The sequence below is a fragment of the Plectrocnemia conspersa genome, unplaced genomic scaffold, assembly GCF_051122295.1.
Source record: "Plectrocnemia conspersa isolate PC_06_02 unplaced genomic scaffold, ASM5112229v1 ptg000012l, whole genome shotgun sequence".
Classification (NCBI taxonomy): Eukaryota; Metazoa; Arthropoda; class Insecta; order Trichoptera; family Polycentropodidae; genus Plectrocnemia; species Plectrocnemia conspersa.
Window position 1 is genome coordinate 14,268,745 of NW_028277176.1, and position 27,831 is coordinate 14,296,575.

The 27,831-nt window shown below is 29.4% G+C and overlaps 1 protein-coding gene and 1 long non-coding RNA gene across 4 annotated transcripts in view; one reads left to right on the plus strand and one right to left on the minus strand.

Annotated features, from left to right (window-relative positions):
- Positions 1 to 27,831, plus strand: part of nolo (ADAMTS-like no long nerve cord) — a 365,417-nt gene that overhangs the window by 56,498 nt on the left and 281,088 nt on the right. The gene's annotated exons all lie outside the window — the stretch shown is intronic.
- On the minus strand, positions 10,790 to 12,396 carry LOC148228329 (uncharacterized). The gene is made up of 4 exons (XR_015811653.1): positions 11,760 to 12,396; positions 11,614 to 11,693; positions 11,416 to 11,539; positions 10,790 to 11,302 (listed from the first exon to the last, which is right to left on the minus strand). It is a non-coding gene; the product is annotated as an uncharacterized LOC148228329 (long non-coding RNA).

Genomic DNA, 27,831 nt, shown 5'->3' on the forward strand with positions numbered 1-27,831 from the left:
TCTCCTATTAGGAGTCCAGGCTTAAGTATCCAAGGCTGCTGACCAATCACAATCATGCAGCGACCATCCAGCAAAATATGTATACGCCTTTGGAAAATGACATTTTCTTGATGGATATCTCCGATGTCGAAGAACTGTGAATGTGTAACGGGAATATTTGTCATCAGGGGATAGACTGTTTTCTGTGACCGTTTCATAATAAAGAAATATTTATTCAATGACAATGATATTTACAGTAAGAACATTTGCGTGATATTTATGTGATTTTTTCTGATCGTAACGAGGGTTTTTTGTGGTCCCATCTTTTACGCTATTGTCTTGTTTCCTTGTTGCTGGATGATAATTTTGGTCACAGCAAATTAACGCGAGTTTTAAGAATATTACTCCACAATTATAATTTATTTCTTAATGCACGAAGGTGTTTCTTTATTTCATTTCGGAAATCTGCTACAGTTTTAATAATGTAATTTAGTTCCTAGAACTTTCCAAGTTTATTTAAATTTATTTTCATCTAAGTCCTTTTTTTTCTAAATTTACAAATTTTGTTGTGAATTTCTACATAAGATGCTAATTTAAATTCACTAGAAAAATAAAATCAGTGTAGTGCTATAACTGACATTTTTAATAAAATAGTTAAAATTTAATATCTATTTGTATTAGTAAACTATTATTCATCATTAAATCAACAAATTGTGTTAAAAAATCAAGTGACCTTAATACGGTGATTAGATAGGTATTGTAAATCGATGTAAGTTTTCGTCGCCGTCGCGCCATAAAGCCAAGCATCGATTGTTAGAAATCAACAGTCTAACTGCCAAATTGAGATTGAGAACGTTAGTAAATGGTTTGCCGAAACAACAGTGGTAAAACTAAAGTCGTTAACGCCCGCCGGTAATTACCATTGTAGGAAAAAGTTTAAATGGACTACATCCCCTGAGCGCCCTTCGAGGATTACTTCGCGCCACTGTCGCTCGCTAGGAAAAGGGATATAAAAAAATAATAATTTTTCCCCACACAACACTTTGTAAACACGAATACACTCATAGGGTATAAAATTAAAAATTATCGCTGTGAATTAAATAAAAAACGGTCTCTCTATCGGCAGTAGGTTAAATCAAACTTTTTCTGTAAAAGTGGTAGTAAAAGTCTTGGCTGAAGCTAAAGCCGAATGCAAAAGCAGCTGGAAGTTTAATTAGTTTTCATCGGGCAGGTCGATATTGCTCTTCTCGGACCAGTGTGACGTTTTTTACCGCAAAGTTGCTCAGGAAGTTGGTGCATATCTTGAGGTATCTGTTAAAACGGTTTATTTAACATTTGTAATTGTCTTATTAAGTTGTTTGAGTACTTGTACTAACATAATTATTTGCTTTGTAGCAAAGCAAATAAAACAAAAATATTATTGATAAAGTGGCACCCATATTTTCAACTATGATAATATTAAAATATTTGATTTGGTAAGATGAGAAGTAGTGTTTTTCATAAAAGAATACATTTAATCGTGGAATAACGAAATCTAATACAATATATCAGCAGTTATATTTATAAAAAATATAAGGTGTTTAATTTATTTTCTTGCTTATTTTTTTTTTATTACAAATCTGACTATTAAGAATTGACAGGTATTCCCGACGCGTCATGCTAGCCATTATAAATCAATAATTGTACAATCAAACATTTAAAAATTAATAAATTATGTTGTACACCTAAAATAAATGAGCACCATCTCACATACATTTTTCTAGCTCCTCATAGCTAATCGCCGAAAACATCCTTGTGCTTGGCAAGCTCGTTGAGAAGCTGGGTGGCTCGTGTAAGAGAAGCGATCTCAAGCGTAACGGGAAAGAATAAGGAATGAAATTGCGAATCTCTAGGGCACTTTAATACTCGCAGATGAAAGTCGCGGAATCGATGTGAAAGAAGTATTAAATTTCAAATTGGAATATTTCACTTATTTTGACACTATTTTTTTGTTCAGCATTGTGCAATGTGAATAAAGAGTAATTTAATTTAGTCACTTAAAAACTATGTATACTGGTTTTCTCACTGCGTTTAAAATAATACAACTTAGCTTAAATATGCTGTATGTATGTACCTACGGCATCACATACAGAACCATATTGTATAGAATTATCTTATTTTTTTTATTGGAAGCGATGAGTTTCTTTTTTTTTGACGTGTTCTTTCCAATGTATAGTTGATTGGAAAACAATGAATTATTTGTTCATTGAGGTAAGCCATACAATAGTTAATGTGTCGATTAGTAAAATTCACATGCACTATCTCTTGAGCTCCATCTATAAGTGCTAGAAATTGAGATATTCAGTGTTTTAATCTTTGCTTTGATTTACGTGCATGTTTACAAAAGGCGCGTACGGTGAAGTACGTGCCCTTTCGCTCGCTCGTGTGTAAAGTGACGAGAGTGAGTAAGAAGAAATTGGCGTGCGGAAAGCATGTAACGCACGCCATTATATAGATACATTATCTTACCGTACCCGCCTGATATAAATATCGTGAGCTCATTTTTGCCATGTTTTTGCTCATCAGCTTGATCAGCTTTAGCCAATTTTGTTAAGTGTGTGATTAAAGAGCCTGAGCTTCTCATTATTATATAAAAATGTGCTACTGTTTTATTGTGAAACTAATTTCGAAACGAAAGGGAATGTATCTCACCGTATGCGCCTGGTTTACACGTTTTATTTGTTCTTCAGCCCTATGCTCAGCAATTACGTGAATTCTGTGTATATTTATTTTGTTTATTGATGACTCTTGGCTATAGTGATGATTTTTCTTTAGGTTCATTAACATTTAATAGTAACGATTAGTATGTTGCATGTGGTTTTTGAAATTTTTTTTTTTTAATTATAATGAAACACATTAGCTAGTTAGAACTTAACAGATATTATGACTTTATATCTCTGAATCACCTCAAAATTTATTAGCTTTATTGTCACTAAAAGCATCATTACATAAGCGATATGTAAACTCTGCAAAAAATGAATCTTATATTCTTAATTTTGCCTTTGAAAAACACTATAAAACCTAAAATATCTTACTATAATGAATTAAAGTACTCCACACATTTCATTAAAAGTTTATAATTATGGAGCTAACTAATTTAAATAGCATTAATGTGTAATTATTATTTTTCCTTCGCGTGTACTAACTTCTATTTTAGCTAGCTTATACAGTTGATTGATTTTGATTAAAGTTATATTTTTAATACTAGTCGATTGAATCATTAATTACGGTTATGGTGCGAAGTATACTATAAAATTGATCTTTTAAGAAAATAGGCGATATCTAAACAAAAACTCGCATAAAATATTTTGTCAAACTATTGCCGGCGGTTTTGTCTGAGATATCGATTCAGCGCCGAATAAGACAATTTTTATGACAAAAATAACCCCTCGCCTAACATTTTCCTTTCGCGTTGAACAATTTGAATAAATATGAGACACGATACAGAAGCTCGTAACAAACAAGAATACGCGAAAGGCAAAAAATACACATAGTCAAGTTTGCTCCCGTTTCATAGTTTCGACGCCGTTTTACTATGTAAATATTCGTGTGCGTGACGCCGATCCGTTACGGAATATTATTGTTTTTTAATGTGCGACAATCTAATTGGAAAAACTGCGTTCGGCCATGTTAATTATGATTTGAATAATTTAATATCATCGTTGTAACTAATATACATATATACATCTATAATTATTAAAAAAATATTGATATGTATTATTAAATTAAACTACCTAAATTTATTATCGTATTATAGTCACCCTTTATTCCAAAAGTCATTAATGTTAGTTTTAGGTATTTTTTAGTATTACTAACATTATAATAATCTAAGAATCAATCGAACATTATGTTTAAATTTTTATTATAGCCAGTTTTTGATGTTTGAAATTCTTGGTATGAAAAGTCAATAGATAAAATTCTTAACGTTGTCAACTGTATAAATTTAACTATAATTAAAATGAGTTCTTCTATCAAAATCTGTTTAAAAAAATTCATATCAAAAATAATAACTGATTATGTCAATTACTTTTATATTATTTCGTAAAAGCATGATAACATTAACTGTTCATAATTTGACAATTTTATTAGTATTATGCATTTGTATTAATGTTTTCTATTTTTTTTGATTGCTGCATTTAATTAAATGAAATATAATGACAATAAATAGCATTATCACATAATATAATAATTATTTACTTACATATATGTTCGTATGTGTATGTGTATAAACAGCAGATGAACTTTTAATAAGTTTCGCGTCAAGTTCCGCACCGTGGCATCGCCAATTTTGTAACCGTCTCAAGACTTCCTCACCTGTCACACTTTCGTGCAAGATTTTCGCGAATTTTCACCTGGGGGAACAGCCGTCGTGTATAATAAACAAATTTCACAACCGACAAACACTAACATAGCGAAAAAAGTGCGATTTTACACGGTGGGCGATTTCGCTTTTATGCCCGGGGGGTGACCTATGTATTGTGTGACATACCCCACACCTGAATACATGGAAAAGTTGGAAAATGACACTTTTTAGCAAGCGTCATTGTTTTCCGTATATAAAGGCCAGGTCTTATGTATGATACACTCGTTATACATTCATATATAGAGCATCTACATATATAATTTTAGAATTATCATACCATAGCGTGCTTATTAAGATGAAAGTCATAGGTTTCACGACGCTTTTTTATTAACCACTTATTATACATTCATTGATACCGAATTAACGTAAACGAATGCCGAATCAAAGATCTTATGTACGCTTGGTTAAATTAAAGGGAGTTTTCTTTCTCGCCTACTCTTGACGTGACAGCCAATTATGAATAATTGGGTTAATATTTAGATTTATTTACTTCTATCGTCTTTCTTATTATATTTTTTACGTCAGTTTGAACAGGTGAATATTAAGCAACCCCACACTCGTGTTCGCAATCCAAATGCTGGCTTGTCAACGCAATACATTATCTGGGTTTTTATCTTAACACTTTGGACGCGTTAATCAAAAATAATATTTAATTGTTTTTTTTTTGAAAAATGTAAATTTTACTTTAATACTGTGTTTAAATGTTCTGATTTTTAATTTTTTTTTATTTAAAATGAAATTTTATGTTTATTCACAAAAAAAGTTTTGCTTTATAAGCATTTTTTTACTGATTTTTGCGTAACTCAGAGATAAAATAATCAATTGGGTGACATTAGTCGATTTCCGCGTTCAAAGGGTTAAGGTAGCGAATGAACGGTGAATTCTTTTTAGGGATGCTAATCCGTCTGAACGAGAGCATTATTGTGCATTGCACTTATCCGCATTTATGTGACAAGTCTTTTTCTCACGGTCCATGCAACATTTTTAGGAAGCGGTTTATATTTCGGTAGTCGTCAAAAATAAAATAAAAAAATCTTGCAAAATACATCAGTCTCATTCTAGTTTTATTTTATAAAATAAACTAAAAATATTAAACACAAAAAAATAATGTCAAATACAGATAAAAATTGTTGATGACCTAAAAAATAAAATATTTAAATTGATTAAATCATTATTACACACATATTAATAACAGTTGGTAACATTTAAATTTCAATACTTGAAAATATTGGTAAAAAATGTTAAGCTATATTTCAAATTGACAATTTTATTACAGAATATATCGAAATACAAATAACAATTTTGCTTTTAAAACAGTTTGAATGCCGTAAGGACGCCGGTGTCCACTTACGAACGATGACATGAATGTCGCTAGGACGCGGGTGTCTGTTTTTAGTTTTATATATTTTTTTGTAAAATTATGAATAATTTTTTTTTTAATTTTTAAAACAAATAAATAAATATCGTTATAAAATGATTGAGTAATTAGTCAATATATAAATATTTTATATATATTGCCTGAATTTAACGTTTATATTATATAATATTAGTAATAATTAAAAAGTTTTGTTTCATATTTCTTATAATGCTATGACCAAAATATATTTTATTTTATGGCTAGCAAACAATCTTTATTTATTCTTAAAACAGTCACAATATATGTTAATGGATTTGATGATTGTAGGAATAAGTTAAAAAAACAACCGATTTACTCCCACTTCTTTATTCATCCGTATCCTATTGTAAATTGATGACATTATATTGTCTGTTTGTAAAGCTTAACATTGCTATAAATAGAGACAAATTAGCTATGAATTTTAGCATCAGTTTCTCAAATCGTAAAAAAGTCAAACGCTCTTAAAATCGATCAATTTTTAAATAGGTTCATCGGCGACAACTATGACTTTTCACTTCTTTCCTTGTCATGAACATTACTTCTTTCTGCTTTTCGTACACACAATAATTGTGATAAATTTGATAAAACGTCATTGCTATTAATAGAAACAAGGTGACGAGTAATTTCAGCTGCAGTTTCATCTTTTGCATATAGATGATAAGCGTATCGTGGGTCCTAAAGAAAACTTCAATGTAAAATAAATTTGCTTTCATTCTTTACTTTATTAATATTACTCGTGTATCGATATTTATAAAAATATTTAAATGTTCGACGTATGTATATATTTATATTATTTAATGAAAGTGGCAAGCTCGAAAGCTATAAAGCTGCCATAAAATATATTTGCTATTAATCTAAGGCCAACAAACACACACGTTTAACTAATTTATAATTCTCCCCCGAGCTGCTGCGGAAAAACCGTCAAATTCCAAGTCAAATTCCGATATATTCGTGCTTGTTGTCACGCGATTTTTTTTCTCGAGCGTCTCACAACTGCTTAGCATATATACATCGTGTGTGTAACGTGTACGGTATAACTGAATTTTCGAGAGAATGAGGAATGTATCAAAAAATCGATACGCGTGAAAAGATGCCAGGGGTGAAAAGTCGAAAAGATCGGAGAATCAATGAATAAATACATATAATCAAAGTTACAAATTGAGTTTCCACTTGTTTCGGGAAACTCGCCAAGTTTCGTTAATTATCTGAGATCTTGCAGCCAGTCAGTAACATGCTACATAACAATCTCCGTGTTCACCTTACTTTTGACAAGCACACTAATTGGATGCGAGGAGCACAAAATTCCATCTGTTTATAATGAGTAATATGTAAATGCGATATACACTTTAATATGTAAATGCTATTACATGTACTTTTGTTTGTTTTATTTTGATTTAATTTAATTTTTAAATCGTTGTTATGATAATGATATTTGTTTCTATAGATAAAGTTGACAATGGATTCTATATGAATGTTGTTGTCGTTCTAAAGCTTAATATAGCCTAATAATGAAAATCGTTTAAATACAATAATAAAATGTTATAGAGAAAATATTGATACAAATAAACAATGCGAAAAATCTTAACACAAACGGAGCTGCGTATAAAACTGCAATCTGTATCTTTGAATATAAATGTTTATTGTGAAAGTACTACCTAGAAAGTGTGTGCTTTTGAAGGCAATGTTCCGCTCCTTTTATTTCTTGTATGTATAAAAAGGACTGAAGAACCTTATACCTGAAATACATCAGTACATACATCTAAAACAACTGTAGCTTAGTTCAGATTCATTATTTGATGATTTTTTCCAGAGTCGGGCCCTTCAATGAGAATTCGTTCCTTATCCCCCCCCCCCCCCCCGTTTCGGCAGCCCTGTGTGATTAGTCATTATTTTATCGATATTGCTTATATTTACGATGCCACTGGTTGTTATAGGCAAGTTAGTTTTATTTTCAGACAAATAATTTTATTTTAAAAAAAATGTGTATTTTATAACAAAATATTAGAATCATTTTTAAAATCGCATAAAACTCTACGTTATATGTATGTACGTATACGAGTAATCAACATATTGTGTACGAACAAAAAAACGAAATACAAATGGGAAAGAAATCATTAAGGCCTTTTTGTACGAACTTGTTTTTATTTTGATATCTCCTTTTCTTTTTGCCTCTCGTGCCCATTGTTTGATGACACAAAAGTAGGTGGTGCAACAATGAATCTTTTCGTCTGATTCTTTTTCCACGCGAATTGTGTGTATTTTTTGTCTTATACATGAAAAATGGTGTGCGTATTATTTCAACAGAAATCTTCATGAACTCTTGGAGAATGAGAGAAAAAATATTAAAACACAAATAATAATTTAAAACCCCGCTCTTAATCATTTTGGTAACTCCAAACGAGATTATTTAACTAGGCGGGTAATATTTTCTCGTATAAAAACCATAGTCGTGCCATGTCGGACGATTAAGACATCATTTGTGATCGGTTTAAAAATTAATTTATAACCCCCCTAGGGGCTGGATCCCACCTCTGATGATTTATTGGCTGTCGGACCGCTAACAAACAAGGGTAACAAGCCGAAACCAAATTAAGCTCCGCGATGCTTCAATTAGCTCCGCCGAAATGAAAGGGTTAACAGATATTGCAGTTAACTTTGACCGCATACGGGTAATAATAACATCGGACGGCGACTACGCGCGAGCAGTAACAACAAAGTGGTTTAAATAATATCATGTGAGTGCGTGTTTGTTTGTTTGTTAAAGTGAAACGCTTTATCCGGTTAAGGTTAATTCTTTGATTAATCACTCTCGTAAATCATATTCCGGAGCGATTCCTTAGCGGTTGAAGTTTGGTCTAACTGTCACTAGATTAAGGACTTAGTATTATTTGCATTTCAAGATAATTTACCACAACCTTGACTGTGTTAAAAATGTATTTATCAATGAAGTTTAAGATGCATGTACCTTTTAACACTTACTGAATTAAACTGTAATAATAAAATGACTACTTTCACAAAGGTATGTTTACTGATTTATAATTAAGTACAATTTTTATTTTATTATTAAAGGCATCCTTTTCTCATAGTTTATTATGATAACATATAGTGCATTTTACATTTATTTATAGCTCAATTTTATTCTTTAGGCTATTGTGATTTTTCAAGTGAAGAAGTTATATACATTCAAAAAATGACAAAAAATAAAACAATTATTTTTGTCATTTTTTTTGTTATAGTATATTTTTATAATGATTGTGTATAAGTTTATCGATTAGCTGTATGTATTGTTTCACTTAAATTAAATTTGCTTAATATGTAAAACTATGCGATAATAGTGTATATTCAGTTAATTCGGTTATTAAAAAGACAAATTTTACAGACTGTCGGTTATTAACAATCATCAACATGAAAAAAATGTTGGAATTAAATTCAATAAAGATCGAATGACACTATGAATATGCTTACAATAGGCGTGCCGTGGATTATTAATAAGTGTTTGCGAAACATTTGATAAATAAATACATATAGACAACTTTTAGATATGGGTGCCAAAAACCCGTTATTTTCATACGTGTATGATACTAAATATATCTTACACGTATGAAATAGGTTAATCGATAAAATAAATTGGGCTGTTTTGGTTTGAGGAAGAGCGAACTTTCTAATGAGTAAAATGGATTTATACGGATCAGATTGGAAAATGTCTTTAGGTAACTGTGAAATCCAGAAAGCCAAATGATTTAGGAGTGCTTCTTATATTCCGGAATCGAAGGTATCTACTTTATTGATGAAACAGTAAAAGCGGTATTTAATAAAACTGCTCTGGAAATTAGTTTTTATGGACTTGATTGAAAAGCACGTTGTGGCAAATTTTAACTGCAACTTAATATATGCTTCTAAATCTTTGCGGCAAAATAGTTAGTAATGATTTATTTATTTATTTGATCAATGTCCTAAAAATGATATTACAAAATAAATATAATTAAAACTATATTAAAATATTTCAGAACATAACAAAAAATGTAGAAAAAATTGAACTGAACCTAGAATAGTTCTGAATTAAATCGAACTTTGGGCCATAATTAAGATAAAAAAATACGATTATACGACTCAATGTGTAAATAAAAACTTAATAGATACGATTAAAAGAGTTTGCCACGAATAATTAGATTACAAACTAGTGAAATCGTTGATTATTTTTACACTTTTTCGTGTTTAGAAGTATTAAAAGCTAAATGGGTTAGAACAACATAAAATAAGAGTTTTAAAAACTATCTTATATATAATTGTTCTAAGCCGTCGCTTCCGGACGCGCATAACTTTAAACAAAACATTCTCCGTTCAATTCTATACTCTATAAATCGTATCGCTTTGTATGAACGGTGTGTAACAATACACGTAAACAAAGGAATTATAATAATAAATAATAATAAAAATAAAAATTGAATTTGCTCCGATTGATTTTTGAGCCGCCGGCAATGCGTTCTGTTGTTTCGACCAATCAAAAATAAGCATTCAAATATTCAAATAGCTTCGACCAATGAAAAATAAGCATTCGAATTCAAATAGACAGTACCGTGACAACGCTTTTATTTAATAATAAAATTTTGCTACGCGACAATAATTTTCATTAATTCGTCATTTGACTGAATATAAATAATCGGATTGCAAATTAACTAGGTGTGTTATAACTATGTTAACTTAAATATATACATAATGTGTTGAGGATTAGAAGAATACATTGATTAAACTAGATAAACAATCTTCGTAATGAAATTTTCAAATTTTGAATTCCCGGCGACGGGCTCCGAAGCCGAAAAGTGAGTTTTTCCTTTTTTAATAATCGGATTGCAACTTAACTAGGTGTGTTATGACTATGAAAATTAAATATATACATAATGTGTATAGGATAAAAAGAATACATTGATTAAATTAGATAAAGAATGATAAAACTATCTTCGTAACGAAATCTTCAATTTTGAATTGCCGTCACCGGGCTCCGAGGCCGAAAAATGAGTTTTTCCTTTTACAATACATAAAAATTATCGTTGTTTCTGATTTAATGCACATATTCGTTAGATTTTACGAATTGCAAATAAATCCTTAGTATGTATGAGGATTGAAAGTTAATGTCGATCAAATCGGCGCTGTCGGAACGCTATATCAGCCAACGGACAGATTATAAATGTGTAGTTTCTTAGATGTTATCTAATAAACAACATTTTACAATGATTATAAATATGTGATTGCATACCTGGAATAATCGATAGCCAAAATATCTAAGAGTGGGTTATTTTTAATTCCGATGTGGCAAAATATGTGCAATTTTTGTTCTGTGCCTTTATTCCTCTTTCGGAATAGCCAAATTCAAGATATTCAGTTACATCAAACTTATGTAGTATGTTCTTTATAAAAAGATAATACTTGCTGACAGTGACTTCAACATGAGAAGATTCACTCTTTGTTTATATATACCAATTCTACGTTATAGGCATATAGGTCATCAAATTGCTCCATCATTGCTTCTGAAAAGTAATTAAAAAACAATAAGAGTAAACATTAAACACATTATTACTACTAATATAATGCATAAATTAAATTTGAACGACAACCGAAGAACAAAATTAACGGAAATTACTGTAGAGGATTAAACACGTAGATTGACATATCTTCATCTTCTTCAAAATAGTCGCAATATGTCATACATTAATTGTTTGCCATACGTAAATGTTATTAGATCTCTCATTGATTCTGGAAATTGACTGTAAACGATACTATATATGGGTAAAAAGTAACTTTTTGTTTACACTAATATGAGATTTTTCATTATTACTACCATTGTAATATGTTTAATTAACTTTGGCATGTATATCTTAAATTGCCAAATCACTGCTGTTTGTCGTTTAATATTAGATCCTAGAAAGTCAATAGTAATTTTGTTAGAATAACCGTGATATAGTATTCATATAACCAAACACTTACTGGCACTCATAATTTATATTTCGATATAGTCTATAATTCCAATGGTAAATCACTTTGAATCATCTTCAATTGTAACTTAGTAAGAAAAATGCTTTGTTTAATTAACATATTTTACTGTTTATTGAATCGCACTAAGCTGTATCCCGGCGCGCGCTTGACTGATGACAGAACTGTCAAATGTAAGCAACTGAGGGGATATCCCGATACATGATCGGGATATCACCGCGCGCTTAAAAACGAACTACGAAATTGATTTTAACGATTTAAATTGTAAAACACTTATCAATATATGTTTAAAAATCATCAAATTCTAAAAAAAATATTTTTTAAAATATTTTTAGTTTATACGGTATTTAAAATATAATATAAATAATGTGGATTTTTATTAGCTTCTCTTAACAAAAAAAAAATATGTACTTGAATTTTGGCGAACGTTGACAATTTAAATTAATAGTTTTTGAAGAATTTTTAAAATTTCGCTTGAAAAAACATTTTAAAAAAAAGGGGGAAAATTTCAAAATAAGTACTATTCATTACCAACCAACTACTAAACACATAGTGTTGCAAAAATCTCTCTTACTGACCCCTTTGAAAGGAAACTACACAAAATTGTAAAATATTTTATAACTAATTTAATTTTTTTAACTTATTTTTATTATATTTTTTAAATTATAAAGTTTTAGAATAAATTTTCAAGATTTATTCAAAATATTTTTTTCAACCTTAAAAATATTTTTTATTTTATTATGGATTTTAAATATTCTTAATTTATTATAGATTTTAAATATGTTTAGTTTATTATTAATTTTAAATAATGTGAAAATTTTTTGCACTTATTAATTATTAAAATTAATAATGCTGCGCAGATAAATCATTTACTTTAAAAAATATATAAATATAAATATTTTTTAATAAAAATTGACAAAGGTCTCAAAATTATTATTATTTTTAAAGCGCACTTTTGGTCTAAAGTAACAGATTAAGTGCTTGATATTTTCAGTTTATTATTTCTTTCTAATTGGCTTTTATATTTACACATAAAACATATAAACAACTTTTTTAAATTATTATTAAACTTATGGTGTAACTAAAAAAAGTTCTTATTACTAAGATTTAAATTTATGATAAAATTGTGTTATATGCAATTTATTCATTGGTTCCATAAGCTTCGCTGTATTGAGATTTCACTGTACAATTTTTAATTTATTATTATCTAGCTAAGTTCTAAATCTATTTATAAATGATATGCAATATTTAGATTTATCATTAAATATCTAAGTTTCAAATATAACGATAAAATTTAACGTTTCAAATCTAATAAATAATATAAAATGTTTTCTTCTGGAAATATTTAGTCAAGTTGTAAACCTATTTTCAAATGAATTGAAAATGTTAGTAGTTTTTTATAGATTAAACCATTTTGTCTATTATTGAAAATCCTAAATAATAATGTCCAATTTGAACCATTAATTTTTTTTTAAATATTTAAAAAAATCAGAACGAAGCAAAAATTATATTTAAAACCCAAAAAGTTGAGGGTCCGGTATACGCACACTCGCTAGCTTTCGGTACCTCACGATAGTGAGGTACCGACAGCTAGTTTTACTATATTATGCTTAGATATTTAATATTAAAGTTTTTTTAAATATTTATAAAGTTTATGTGTTTTTCATTAAATTTTGTTAATTTTTAGTTTAACAATTTAAAAAAAGTAAAAAGTCTTCAGTTAAAAGTGATGATTTTTTTGCACGCTACTGTATACACATGAGATATAACTAGTTTTTCTCATTTCTTTATTTTTTCTATTTCTTGAGAATTGAGAGATTGCTTTAATATGCACATATGAAAAATGTTTATGAATTACAGTATGTATTTATATTAGGGCTGTATATACAATACCAATGTACATATAAAAACTTTAACTTATTTAATATGTATGCATGAAAATTAACCTAAATAAAATATGAACAAACGCAAATAATGGTAAAACATTTATTAAAACGTAGGAGTTCATATTTATTAAATAATTTATTTATTTTTTATTATAATATAAGCTACTATAGTAATTTAATTTTAACTAAAATATCACGATCACATATCATTTTCCCTTGTGTTTTGCAAAAAATGATAAACATTTTATCATATGATTTACATGAAAACATTGACTCGTTTCATTTAGTTAGCAAACGAATTAATTGCAAAGACAGATAATATTATCATTTTTACATCCTTTACTTTTTGCTTCTGGAAAATTATTCGTGGAAGTCGAAACAAAATATTTTCTAATCATTATTCTAAGAATCTGTTATAAAACGTATATTGTCAAACAATGTTGTTTGAGTAGTAATCCCTGTCCCTTTAATCACTACCTGTTCTGAATGTATCTGTGAACATTTCAACGACTATTTTTTCAAAATTGCAGCAGTTGTAAACCAATAAAAATATTTGTATACTTTTTTTTAACAAAACAACATTTTATAAGAAATCTCAAAAAACCCTAAAATTTTTCGAAATATGAGAAATAATCTTTTTGTCACTTTCTTGAGAAATTATCGAGAAATATTTTTTTAGAAAAATATAATGGATGTAACGGTTTTTGTGTAAACGATAACTACCACTTTTATTAGATCGCCATCAAACTTTTCTAGATCAAAATCTTGTAAATTACTTGCTTAAATTTTTTATCTTGTTGCAAAATATGAGCAATAAAAAAAATTACAAAAAAATAAAATGATAAAAAGATTTATAATTCTATTTTTTTGCTCATATAATATGTATCATATGTTCATATGACACATATGTATGTATAATGTTCGTGGCATATAATGATTTTTGCGGCTACAATAACTGTCGTAGTTTTGATTAAATTTTAATAAAACTTTTCTGAAAAATTGATGCTTTAAATATATCTATAAAGTTAGTTTGCTAGCTTAATCCATCCTGTATCAAAATGACGGTTATCTAAAAAATAAAAAAATGTTTATCTGTTTTATAATATTTTATAATAGATAATAAATAAAAATTAAAACTTTTTTAAATTTAGTTGAATTACTGCAAAATAATCTACATATTGTATATTGATAAGAAGTATAGATTTATATTTGTTGTTTACTTAAATAATTTAATAGAAACAATATTTGTTACAAGTGATGTTACTATAAAATTGATTTTAATTATTTTGAACAAATATATAGTGTTATGTGGCAGATACAAAAAAAACTGGGTCGTCTTCGTTAATACGAAGGAAAAAAATGTATCACCTAAACCCAAGCTATGGCTTCTAAAACCCACCAAAGGGTTATTTTATGTTTTCGGTGAAATATACACAAAAGCCTTCTTACTGAGTTACTGCCAACAAATGAGACTATCACAAGAGGGTTTATTTTAAGTAAATTCCAATACAAATGCGGTATCCTTAAAACATACATTTGTTTATTTCTTTATAGTATCTCTAATTCATTTTACATGTTAGTTAACCAATTTTTACCATATACGAATCACTCACGTGGCAAATCGCCTGTATGAAAAATAGCCGATCGAAGTTTCCTTTTGAAAAATTTCTATCCGGGAAAATCCCTCTTTCCTGGGGGGCAAAGTTAAATTGCCCGTTCCGGATTATCCTAGATGATCAGATCAAATCCTGGGGCGCATCACTTAACTATCCCGACGCACAGATCCCCGACAAGATAAGTCCGAAAGTTCCGGTCGCGACCTGTGTGCATAATTTGGGAAAAAGGGAAAAACCGTAGTGAAGGGTGAAATGCAGATACCGTTTCTTTTTCATTCAGTGGTAGAAGTGCTTCTAATTTTCCCGGCCCTTTCAAATCGACCCTCGTGTTCTTCGCTCGTTTTGTGCATCGAGATAAACGATTGGCCGCCGGCGCTAAGCACGCTCCTTTAACGCCATGGGTCGGCAACATTTTTTTTACGTTTACGTGCTTGTTTTTCGAAAAAGGGGTGTGTAAAACGAATGGGCTGAAGGTAAACAGTAAATTATATATTTTTTATTTATTTTTATAGAAAACCATTATTATAATTTAAGGAAGGGTCAACCATTTTGAGCTTTACCATTATATTTGCATTTATTAATTGATTTAAAAAAATTAAAAGTGTATCAGAATTACAAAGTATTTGCAACTGTATATACTCTCTATTTAATACATAACTATAAGGTTGAGTGTTTCTGTCCCGCGAGAAACCCTTCTCAAAGCATCTCGGTAAACCTATTCAATAGACCCTCTCTATCTTCGCCAAGATAGACGATAATCAAAGCTCCTTTCTCTTGACGTTTTTAACTTGGTAAAAGAAAGCTGAAATAAGGTAGTTTACTGATGCGGACGAGAGATATTTGTTTTCCAAAGATCGTGACATTAATACTGATTAAATCATAATTAAATAATAATAAAAATCATGTCGGTATTTATATATGTATATTAAAAGCTTTACCCACCTTAACGTTGTTCGTCAGATTTTTCGGGAGCGATAAAGAAACATTCCTAAATTGGTATATTTTCGCGATAGCTATGCCGTTATGGCAATATTGTGGTAACGTAACATTAACCGCACTATTACCGGGTATTTAATAATTCTTTAATCGCTAAAACCAAACTGTGGTATTTCCGCACAGAAACATAGTTAAAAGTTTTTCGAAGTGGTGTGAATGAATAAAACAAAATGCATTGTGCAATGTGTTTATATTAGCTCATGTAATATTTTTTGCCATATTTATTACAAAACATAGTTAGTTTCATTAAGCAAATTAAGTACTTATTAAATATTAAGGACAGAATAAGCGTAGTCCGTAACGTCTGACTAGTAATTTTTAAGTTGCGGGCTCGAGCCCCGGTAGCGGCACTCGAATTTTTATTTATATAAATGCGCTATTATTAAATAAAACAGTAACATTTATTGAGTTTAAATTGTATAGCACATAATAATTTATAATTAATAATATAGATTTCACCAAATCCCAGATTTTCAGTCTGGTGGTTAATACTTACTTGTAGGTATTCATTATGTCCTATTGAATTATTCAGTTGGTACATATTTGCACGTTGTAACGTGTTGGGCTAACGTCTGTCAGGTTACAACGGAAGATTTAATAAAAATAAATAAGTAAATTAAGTGCTAGATTTAATATTACTGAACATATTTTAAGCATCTATCGAATAATGCACTTTTTAGAAAAAAATTGGCTGCTGTTTACATTGTGATCAAAATGTTAGTCAAGATTGCTTTTTATGAACTGTGCGAGATCACATTTTTTTTTATAAATCGCTATTAAAGAGATTCAAATATTCACAAGCGCAATGTAATGTACTTTTTCACATTTTTATTGGTGGTTAATATGCTAGACTATTCATCTCTATTGTTATTTTCCGCATCTTTACGGCCCTATAAAAATGTTTTAATAATTCATAAATTGTTTATTTGAACGTAGTATTTTCGTCAAAATTATTTTTATTATTTGCAACACTGCAAGTATTTTTTAACGTGGAATTTAATATAAAATCTTATGTCATTTTAAGAAATTATCAAGCGTGACAAAATGTGTTGTATACACAAACTATGTGTTAAATGTGGCATAAAATTATACTCTTTCACCATATAAAAATATAAATAGTATAGTAAATTAATTAGACTATAGTCTATTTATTTTCAAGAGTCAGTGCGCAAGAACATTGTTTAACGCGTAATCATAACATGCTTTTAAATTTCTGCCCTGTGATTGGTCGTTCGCCGTAAGATCAATCGTTTCATTGAGAACGACCAAGCACAAGGCAGAAATTTAAGAGCACATTTTGATTACGCGTTAAACAATGTTCTTGCGCACTGACTCTTGAAAATAAATAGACTATAGTACCTGAGTAGTCATTTAAAGCTTATTTAATTTAATTTATGTAAAATGAAAGTTTGTAATTAAGATATAGTTAATTAATTGTATAATAAAAATAATATTTACAGTTAAAATTATATCTGTGTTATATAAATAATTTTGTCTTATACATATCTCTAAAGTACCACTTATCGTACAAATGAGCTCTTTCGAAAATTTTGTATGTACTACATTATTTAATACTGTATGTATATTGTCCAATTATGATTGTTTAAGTTAAAAAAAATCTAGGCGTTTTTTTATAATCATAAAATTTAAATTTTATTTTATACACAGGAAATAAATATTCTTATTTTGGTTTAATATACTTTTCTTTAAAAATTAAATGATTAATAATTTAATGAACACAGTTATATATTGAAAATGTCATTGTTTTTAAATAGTTTGTTGCATGTTATAAAGTATTTAATGTATTATGTATATTTTTGTAAATAATGTTTCAATATTTTGTAATTACATTAACTGTTTATTTACAACTTTTTCAACTCTTATTATTTTTTACACACCAGTTATTCCCTAATTTTATTTTCGCGCATTAAAATATGTATTTTTAGCGAGTAAATTCGAAACGCGAACTTATGATTTAAAAGCAATTGCTACACACCTACGCGAAACGGGGGCTGCCTAGGGGTCAACCCCCCGCGGGCAGAGCCCTCGGTCTTGCTGTTTGCCCGCGGATGAATATTTGAGGAGCTTGGGTCTGACCCGGGGTATAAAAGACCCACGATGCTGTGATAACGCCGGCCGACCGGAACAATTTCATACTAACTACACACCTATCCGCGCACTTTTATTTGCCTAAATTATTTATACATCTCGGATATAGGGACATCAGATATAACTTGGTTCTTACTTCATTTTCTTATTTAATACTATGTTTTTATAATTTAATATTGGCGTGAATAGCAATGTCAAAATAATTTATTTTAGAAAGGTAATAAATGTACATATAAACTTTTAAAAATATTATATGGGACCATGACTTAATTTCAGTCTAACAAATAAGGTTTTTAAAACTGGATTATATAAGGCAATTCAACTCATGGATCTAATAAATATATTAAATGGTTGCAGTAAAGGCATAATATTTCTTTTTGCCTTTTGAATTTTCGTAAATTTTCCATATCAACCCAGAATAATATTTCATCTTTCTTTAGTCTAGTCTTTACTTAAAATATGTTTTTTCGGGTTTCAATTTGTTTTAATAAATATTTTGAATGCTTTATATTAATTTTCATAAATGAATATACGTATGGTTCTAGGACACTAACCCCCTGAACATATACCCCCCGGACAATAACCCTCCCGTCAATACCCCCTGGAAATTAACACCCCATACAAATAATCCCCAGTGCAAATAACCCCCGGACAATTAACCCCCCCCCCAACAATTTACCCCCCGTGCAAATAACACCTCTGATAATTAACCCCCGCCACGTGATAAAGATATTACAGATATTACTTAAAACGTTTCGTTACGCTCTATTATACTAAATAAAACATATACTAACGCCATGAACAAAGTTTAGTTGTATTATACATATTTATCTAGCCTAAGGAGAGACAAATACTGTTTTTTATTTTTTTAAAGCCACAATCTTTCTTTCCAGCGTAAATTACAATTTATATATATAATTAATTAGACTCTCTCTTTCATAAATTTGTTAGTTTTATCGATATTTTAAATATTCTGTATTTTGCTGAGTAAAATAAATTATTATTGATACTGCCCATTCATTTTTAACACTATTTTATTAAAATAATAACCATTTATTATAAATAGTAACAACTTATATAAAATACTTATCTTTATACGTGGCGGAGGTTAATTGTCAGGAAGGTTATTGGCACAGGGGGCTATTTAAACAGGGGATTAATGTCCAGAGGGGGTTTTGACGGGGTGGTTATTGTCCGGGGGGTATATGTCCAGGGGGTATTTGTCCTGATACCGTTGTATACATATCAACGTTCAACTTTCTTATTAATAATTTAAAATAGTTTGTAATAAAAGTAAATCAGTTTCTTTAAAATTATATTATTCCATATATAGTGTTTGATTTTATGTGAAATATTTTGATGGTATTTTAAATGACAGTGTCGCAAAATTTACCCCATTTCATTAGAATATTGTGTTGATCCGTATTTTATATAACCGTTAAGAAACAATAATTGAAATATGATCGTAAAGGTAATATCCAAATCCCAGTAATGTTACATTTATAAATAGTATAGTTAAGTATTAATTTACGCTGGGTAATTTCACGTTTCGTTGTATTTAATATTAATAGATTCATATGGTTATATTTGTGAATTTTTATTTGAAGCACAGCAAAATATTTTACACTGTAATAATTAATTTTACAATGAAATAATAAACTTACTGCTTTGCATTTATTTTTGAGTAAATATTTTGTATGTTTCAATATTTCTATGCTTGCGTTTTTTCGCACAATTTACGACCGACTCGGGAAAACTTTATTTTAACTTTTGACATCTGGCGTGTCATATCGTTTTTAAAATTCCCAGAAGGCCTTAACCACCTTTGGTTGAATTTTAGCACACTATAAAAGAAGAAATTCAAAGTTTGGCAAACACAGTATTTTTGGGTAAACACATTTCTTAAATAATATACTTATATAGACCGACAAGAACCGTTTTTCATTATTGGTAGATACCAAAGCAATTAAATAAAATAATCTAACATTTTTCGCTTATTTTTTTTATCGGAAAAATTACATTTACTGATATATAGATAAAACGAAAAAAGTAAAAAAAAACAGTTTCGGATTTTGAGATGCACACAGTTTATTCAGTGTTTATTCAGCTGAATTTTAGTATTTCGTAAACTGAGCGCCAGAAACATATTCTGCATGATCCGCCTAGGTCTTTCGCGTTTGTTGTTGTTTGTCTCGGTCTCGGTTTAGTTGTCTAACGTATCGAACCGTGTAGTTGCATCGTCTTGAATCGTGATCGTTTGCTTTCGATGCTTGTGGTCGTTTCTCGCCCTGAATTGTGTGATGGTCTCTGACCCTTTCGTCTCAAATTGCATAATTGTCGCTGGCTCTCTTCTCTTAAATCGTTTGAACCTCTTTGATAATTCGTTTCGAATCGTGTGATAATTTCTGGTCCTTTCGTTTCAAATCACTTGATCGTATCCCTTTTATACCTTTGATTCGAGATGTCTTTGTCGAATCACCTATGCAGATGTTGGTTGGCCATTTGCATGCTTTGCTATTCGGTCAACGAAATATGCTCACGCAAGATAGAACGACTTCGAAGCCCATTAATGCAAGGGGTAGATTAAAATAGCGGGTTTTACGCTATTGCACCATCACGTACAAAAATGTAGTTTTTATGGTGCTTAATGAGCGTAGATCACTCCTGTGTTTTAGTGGTAGTTTTAAATGTACACGAATAATATGTTTATACAAATGACTATATAGACTTACGTATATAGGGATAATTATATGTGAAAATCCATTAGAATATTGAAATGCTTGAGATTTCAGATAAAAAAAATATATATTTATTTTTTCCCCTCTTCCTGTGATCAATATGGTGTCTAGTCATTAAAAAGGCGTATTATACTTTTGTGCGTAGGCCTACCTTAGATAAAGCTTTGTGTCACACATCAAAGAAGAGTTTTTCTTTTTTTTGGTTCGCTTTAAAGGGTGAGATTCGAGCTTTCTGCTTCGGAGGTGATTTCTTTTTTAGTTCGGTTCATTTGTGTTCATAAATAATAAACGCTCTGCGGGCGTTGAAATATGAACATCCATCAAAGTTATCTCGGAGCTTTCGCTCAAAAGCGCGCGTGAGAAAGTACACCGAGTTGTTATGATTCTTCTTCGATGTTGTGTTCGTTAAGCAACACATTTAGTACACATACAACAGTATAAACTTTTTATATCAGAAACATATTATGTACAATATCCTCACATCTAAAATCTGCATATTTCAATACAAAGTTTTTAAAACGAATCATAACTTTCTCTATTTATATTTATAGTCTTTTTAAACATCAGTTTTTGTTCATCTTACTGCTTATGCTTTTTGAAAGGATTTTTTAAATCGCTATTTTATATAACACTTATTTGAGTTTCCTGCGTCTGAATGGTCTAAGATCGGTGCAATTCAGTGCGCTCTTTGCTTTTGTGGCGGAACCTTTGACGCTTCGAATGTATGTTGTTTGTATAACCCTGAGGCTGTTGGTAGGTGAAGACGTTCAACAAAAGTAAAAAATGTAGGGGCTTACAAATACACGAGGTATGAATTTAAAATAAAACACCTGTGATTTTATATTCCGTATCGACCGCCTCTGTACAGGCTCAGGTGAGGGTCGAAAGGGATAACGTTATTGAGGTCAACCCGAGAGCTTATATAATAATATATAAAGCACAGCAAGTATGTCAATATGTAGGATGATACACAAAAAATATGCATTGAGATACTTGAAGGATTAACATATTTTATGGTATTAAAAATCAGCAATAATCGATTACAAGAGTAGAGCTTTGTAATGTATTACAATAATGTATTATTTTTAAATAAATTGGTTTATCTTAGATTTACGATAAAATTACAATATTACTGTAACTAATCCAGAAGCAATCTCATAGTGCTCGTAACAAAAACAATATAGCATAGTAACAACGTGTATGCTAAGTATAACTCTTAAAGCTGCAAAAAATAAAATTATAATTTAACTAAATAAAACAGTTACCGTTGGAAGCTTGCCTTGAAACTTTCCTCTTAGTCAACGTTGTACGTTATATCCGGATCCAAGTTGGAGTGTTTTCACGTATTTTCCCAGCTGCATTATATACCTGCGCCACACTGCAGTCACAACTAAGGACCTCCCCGGGGAAGTTTTCGCGATTGTCCTTAAAGATTTCGCACACCTTAACGCCCTGAAATGAATCCCGGTGGCGGAAATTACGTTGTCGTTTACCTCGTTGAAAAGCGTCTATATAGCATAATAGATACTAAGGAGCACAAAAAAACGAGCTGACCCTATAACTTGGGATTCGAGAAAATGGAACGGTGGGAGGTCCGGATACTAAGCGTCTTTAGCGTAAAGATATTTTCAGTATTGAACTCATATATAGTACCTACTCCACCATATAGACTATCAATACCTTGGATTCCATAAAAAATGTACTTAAAAATAAAAATACATTCAATAGTTAACTATAAACAACTTGTAGTATCTTTTAAGTTTCTTCTCATATAAACGTTTTTGGTTTTATATGTGTCTCCATTTGCTGTTAACAGTAGTATAACATAACGGAGATAATCAGTAACACCATAGACACAACTAATTTATTTGTTTGGTTAAAAAATAATTTTCTTATTGTTTTTAATTTAATTTACATTTCTGCTGAGAACTAAATATATTGAATATTGCTTCAAGACCAGTGGTCTCCATTATAATTAAAAAGCGAACCGCAATGCGACTCAGGAGCTAAAAAAAATAGCCTGAATTTTCGGCCCATTTACACCCAGGGGTTAGTAACCTTTCAGACTCGCAATAGGTTTATTTTTCAACGCAGCTGAAAATGGTTTGAACTATTACTTTCTTCAAAAAATATGTTTAAAATATTTGAGTTATAATCTATTAATTTCATAGACGAAAATTATATTTAAGTGTTCAAGCAAAGATCTTTAAATAGTCGATATTTATTTACCGATGCAACTATATAATATTTCAATTAAACATTTTTAATGATATTGTTGAATTTTTAACATTTTAACACAACTAATACTAAATTAGGTAAATAATATCTAGATGCATTTATAAATTTGCGCTTCACATCCATAAATTGAAGATTTGCCCTTTACTTATTATTTAACTATAATATTTTCATTATATTAACTGTTATATTATTAGTAAATTTTAGACATTTTAGAAAATACAAATAACACAGATAATACTTACATATAAGAATCAATTTTAAGGATCGTGTTTTGTTATTAATTTTATAATATAATCAGATATTAAAAACTACAGTCTAGATTTATTTTTATATATATATATATATATATTTAAAAATAAATCTAGACTGACTACTTGTTATTGTTATTCGCTGAATAGCTTTGGACTAACGTGTGTTGTATTTCAGCAATAAATTAACGATAGTAAACATTAATTGCTCGCTCACAATAAAAAATATACTAGCAGTGATATTAAATTTATTCTATTTTAAAATTCTATTTAAAAAAAAACTTGTATTTTTTTTAATAAATGGTCCAAAAAAGTGTTTTAAAAGATGGCATATCATAAAGCAATAATAATATCAAAAAAAAATTTATTGTGTTGATATCCGAGATAATTCTGAATTTTAAGATATGTCAATGCTTTATAAAAAATAGTATTATATAAAAAGGAATAAATAAATAAAAGCTAATTTCAAGTATTTTTTTTGCACATCTTTCTTTATAATTTAAAAAAAATTGTGAAATATGACTGTGGATTTGAACTTAATTTTTTTAGATCTGTGTTAGATTTGTATACATATTATTGTAAGTGCATTTATTAAAAAAAGGGCTATTAGCAAAATAAAAAATATAATTTTCTAAAAACAGGTATTAATTGATGCTATTAAGTTTGAAATGTATTTAAAAATAGTCTATACATTAATGTAACTGTTTACTTCACGACATACATTTAAACAATTAAAGCGAATTTGTGCTTACAGCACCCATGGCACAAAACTGCTTCAAATGAAACAGATTTTGTCGAGGGGCTTTTCTCTCGCGTCAGCGCTCAATTTGTTCCTTCGAGATAAGAACTTTTTTTATCTAAATAAAATACTCAAAAATCTCACAATGCGCAACGTAAAAATAAAAAGTTTCCAAAGAGTTTTCGACCCACTGATCCAGCGACCCCCCGCAGCAGCATCCCTTACTAATGGCGGGGGTGTATTTGTAAGTCCTTACCCCACCCGCTTGTACCGCGCACCTTGTCTAATTTGCTTGGCGTGTAGCCCTTAATTCCTACAAGGCTTGTTCCACAGGTATCCTCGCGTTTTCTCTCGCCGGCAATATATTTTGGCGAAAATCTCCTGAAGGGGAATAATATGATGTACAGTGCGTTCGCTTTCTAAACATTTGTTTGCATTGTAATTTAAGTATGACGAACGAGCGCGTTCTTCGGGTTTTGCCTGCGCTAACCGAGAGGGAAAATAATTTTTCAATCTTGCGTGCTTGCGAAACCGCTCAAACATTGCTCCCATTATGTGGTTTGTATAATATAATATAAAACATAAAGGTAGTGTTTTTTTAAGGATGATACGCTGTATTATTTATTTGGTTTCGATTTTATACGAGTTGTTAAAGTGTTTTTTGTATAGAAAGAATATGTTTCAAATATGCTTGTCATTCATTGTATTGTTAACTGTATACTACCATATAATTTATAATATTGAAACCATTTTAAAATAGTTCACGAATAGGTAATACTTTAATTAAAATGATTTATAAAAAATGTCTTTTTAAAGAGCTTTTGTTGATAAATACTAAACGCACTTTTGTTTTAAAATGTCATTGCTTAAAAGCCCGAAATTAAAATAAAACAGCATTAGGGAAAATGATATTTTGTATTAATGCATGATGATGCAACTTTTACCAACGCAAGAATTTCTTTGTTAATGGATTTATAACACATTTTTTAATTTAAATTACTAAAAATACATCAGGATCTTCTGTGGTTTAACTAAGTATTGTTTTAAAGATAATAAACTCATATCTCATCCAGATTTGCTACATTTAACTCATAGACCAAAGAATGTTTTATATGATATTCTTTACTCTATGATTAAACTAGTACTTCAGATTATTTTTGAATTCTAGCGAAAAATAATGAATCACTTTCTTAAGTGATCCCAAAATTTGATAAAAAATTATATTTAATGCTAGAATTTATGAGACTATTCAACAAAGATATTTCGGAACTTTGTTTCTTCGAATAGTGCCCTATTTTTAACTAGCTTTAAGGTTTTTATCACAGCAAAGAATAAGTTTGAAGGAGAGAGTTCTTAATATTTTTTAAATCTAAAATTCTACTTAATAAGCGTACCTGATAAATTAAGTCGAGCTTATTTTTCTTTGCAAAATATATAAAATAATTATTTAAATTTCTCATAGAAACTATATATTTCTTCTATGTAGAGCAGCAGTTTCCAAACTATGCTACTACGCCTGCATAAAAAATGTGTTTTTTTAATAGATATAATAATATAAACACGTTTTAAATAATAAAAAAATATTTAAAAAATCTGAACACTAGAATAGAAATATACGTTATGGTATGAACTTTTATTTATTTCTAGATAGTATGCTATGAAAATTATTTTTTTATAAAAAAGTTTTGGCGCCTCCTAGTGTGGAAACCGCTGATGTAAAGGCATGCCTGAAAGATTAAGATATTTTTTCTGTTCTAGATAGTTACACTACAGAGCCACCAGCATTTAATATAATAGGACTCAATCAGAATTTTTCTATAACATCCTCTTTAGTTTTAACTTATTAGTGTGTTTTTGTGAGTGTCAGTAGCAAAACAGGATACGAATAACAATAGTTAATTTATATCCTACACGAAGTCAGAAAACAATTTTAGTAATCGTACTCGATTCAAGCTAGAACTGATTTGTACGCGGATAGAATAGTTTAATAACAATTAACAAAACTCGACTGACTGCCAAATAAAATAATGTAGGATAAGTTTTGACGTAGGTCGGAATCTAGAGGTGGAGGAAAAAAGTTTGACGTTCGCTGGATTTCGGTCAATTTTCCTGATCGGACCGACCCGAGATGAAAATTTAATATTTGGAATTAGAATGGCGCAGGCTGATATTGTTAAACAAAAGTCTAGACACGATATTATAATTTTGGGGTTTTATTGTGGACAGTGTGGATGAACAATGTGCTTGGTTTATTTCGTTTACGTGCCCAAATACGATTTGAACCAGACGCGAGCAATATAAAATATTGTATATTATAGACGTGGGCTTTTATGGTATGGACTTGTTTATATTGTGTATTTCTATTCAAGCTTATGTTTTATTAGCATTACACATCTGGTTGAATTTAATTTTACAATATTTTGATATTTTATTCCACAATTGCATCGCTTTAAATATGTTTGGACTTTCAAAATACATTATGATAATGATGTTAATATAGTTATTCATAATTTAAATTATTAACTTTTTGACAATGACGTTAAAGTAATTTTAAAAATATATTCAATTGAGATTGTAAAAAACGCAGATAAATGATAATGAATAATAGTGTTGTATTTCAAGCGCAGCTTATGTATGTATATAAAACATTTGCAATAAAGCTTCAAAGATATTGAGATATGCGCATCAATTAAAGAGCTCGAGGACATTGTGTTTAATTACATATTGCACACTACACTTGAGTATGTTTCCGTTTTAACTAACTTACCTTTATTTGTAATGTTTTCTTAAATTAATATTTCCCACAAATATATTACAAGGAATGCTGGAATATGATTATCTCGAGTTGCGTTGACGAGTGTACTTGGGTAAATATTTATTTAACCTGCTGGTAGGGAATATACACAATCCGGAATTTAAGGATGAACTTTGTTTTTGTGTGGCACTTAATTATCAGCGGTTACGATCCCGAGTATTATTTGAAGTACTGCATATCAGAATATTGGAATAAGTATTAAACTCCTAAACTAGCTTATCATTTTAATTTTCTTAAATATTTGTATTGGTTTCTTCTTATCCAAGTATTCGCAGTTGGTGATGTTATTGTTTTTAATATTTTTTGTGCTTAAATTTTATTTTTGTGAATAAAGCTGTTATGTAATACACATGTAATTAAGTGTATATACATACGTACATACAATATTAAGGAATTATTTTAGACATGGTATAAGAGTTGTCAAGAATTAAGCGCCATAAATGTTTATTCAGGAAAATATTTATATGGTTATTTTTTCAATACAATATGTATGTGTTTTTAACATTAACATTATCAAAGCATTAATATCATATTTTTGTTGTATAATTTATTCGTTCATTTTTTGAGAGTTTTTTTTCTTTGAAAACGCAAATCGTAAAAATATGATATAGCACTCATATGTGCCATATAAAAATAAACAGAAAAATCAGACACGTGGATGATTTTCGTCGAAAGCATATA